A 2500-nucleotide genomic window follows, 5' to 3' on the forward strand; every position below is an offset into this window, starting at 1 on the left:
ACATATCAGTGAGATGGGGCTGGATTTAATATTTACAAGACATCAAGCTGATAAAGAATAAAGAGTTCTGCCCTCCATTAGAAAAAAAGTGATTATGTAGTAATGAAACTAAGATACGGTTTATTAATGGAAAAAAAATCATTAAAGGGAATGAAAAAGTTAGGAGGTACAATTACAAGAGAGGAAACTATAGAAAACTAAAAGAGCATTTTAATGATATAAACTGATTATGTAGTAATGAAAGTAAGATACGGTTTATTAATGAAAAAAAACATTAAAGGGAATGAAAAAGTTAGGAGTTACAAATACAAGAAAGGAAAAAAGAAAGAAAAAAAAAACATTTTAAAGATATAAACTGGGAAACAAAGCTTAAACCTTCCGAGATGGGCCATATCTTAGGATGTTTACCCTAAGTTAAGCGCAAGTGATGGGGAACATCTTGATACAGTATATGTTTTTTTTATTATTTTATAGAATTGTGATATGATAAATCAGTCATTAGTAAGTACTGTAATAGTAAGCACTGTAATACTAACGAACCTTTTGCATGATGCCCTAGTTGCACAACTGAAGGATATAATAAATTGCAGCACGAAATTTACACTCGTACGTGCTGCCATTAGTCCGACCGAGGCAAACGTACACTCAATTCACGCTGGCTCTGTCGCTCTTGCTCTTGCTCTCTCTCTCTCTGTTCCTTTCTTTGAACATACTAGTTAATAAGGAGAAGATAAAATAATGATATTGTGACAACTAAACTGTAAAGATGAATAACAATATACAGTGATAAAAGTCTTCATACAGAATTTACGAAGCTAGAGATGAATAATTTTATGAAATGATATATTATTAAATCACACCGAAACACAAGCATTAGAAATCAGTAACATAAGTGATAATGGAAATGGTCCCTACTTGGCTTTGCTCTACACCGACAGTATTGATCACAAGAGATCCCGTCCCATGAAACATGGTCGTCCAGAGGGTTTTTGGCGAATACAAACCCTCTAGCGGAAGGGCTAACAACGAGAACATAGACATACAATATACAAAATTTTACACTGTATAAAGAAGGAGATAGATATCTAACAAAATTTAAATCGAAGCAAAAAAGAACCAAAAGTGATTCAACGAAAAATGCAAGAAGGTGAAAAACTATATGCAACTTCTATGGAAAAGGTTCTGAAGGCACTGGTCTAATGCAACAAATGAACGACACAAGATAGGAAGAAATGAGTATACTCAAACCACGAGAAAGGCAAATATTGAAAAGGACATCGATAGTAGATGTACAAATCAGCCAAAACTTTTTAGTAAGAGTAATAGTAAAACTATTAGTAGAGATCAAAGTGTCATAATTCAAAACAATAACATTGTTTTTACTAATGATGAAAAAATGTGTAAAATCCCAAGCAAGCAATTTCAGACAGTATTTGTACAGGACACGCGCTTTGAAATGGAAAGAGAACTTATTAACAATAATCAGTATATTAAAACGAAAGAACGAAATAAAGGAATTGCCAAAAGGATTAAAAAAGACAAAAGTGGAAGTACCAGCAGATATCTCTAACTGGATTCTTAAGCAATGTGCTGTACAGCTTTATTTTTTACATTCCAGAGTTCAGTGAAGCAAGGGAAACTTCTGAAAGTATGGACACTAGCAATTATTCAAAGAGTGTAAAAGAATGCTGACCAGTAAAACCCCGTGGAATATAGACCATTTTCGTTGACTTGTGCAAAATGTAATCTGCTACAAAAATTATTACAAAATAATGGAACTACTTGAAAAATAATATGTTATCAAAAAAGCAGTATGGTTTCAAAGAGGGGATTCCTGCATAACATTTTTTTTTTTTTTTTTTCATGACGTCTCTGAGATACTACAAGAGAGAGACCGATGGGTAGACGTATTTACTTAGACTTCAAAAAAGCGTCATATGGCAGATTAATATGAAAAAAGGAACACCAAGGATGAGTTTTAAAAAAATAAGTGGATGAAAGTTTTTTTTGCTTGAAAGATGAATGAAAACAGTAATTACAGGAAAAAAAACAAAAAAAAAACACTTTACGGAGACGAGAAAGTAACAGATTACATCCAGGATCAGTCTCATCACTATGTTTATCTCATTATATATATTGTTTTCATCAGCCTGGTATTTATTTTAATATGTTCGCAGACAACATAAAATACAGAGAAGGCAATAATTGTAGAATAATGCCAACACTTCCAAACGGACATCTAAACCTTATTTATGTGGAGTTGTACCTGAAAAGTGGAAATGAACACCAGTAAATTCCATATAAAGTTTGAGGAGAGGAAAAATCTACCCTTGCACCAAAACAAGTTAGTAGACTCAGTACTGTACTCCACAGATAAAGAAAAAGAATTTGGAATAGCCGCAAACACCAATTTAAATATAGCCGATCACATAAATGAAAAGGTTTATGAAATGTTAGTTCTAATCGCAAACATGAAGAGGGCATTCATGTAATTGGAGGA

The sequence above is a fragment of the Penaeus japonicus genome, unplaced genomic scaffold, assembly GCF_977035675.1.
Source record: "Penaeus japonicus unplaced genomic scaffold, GWHDUDI00000001_assembly GWHDUDI00000003, whole genome shotgun sequence".
Lineage (NCBI taxonomy): Eukaryota > Metazoa > Arthropoda > Malacostraca > Decapoda > Penaeidae > Penaeus > Penaeus japonicus.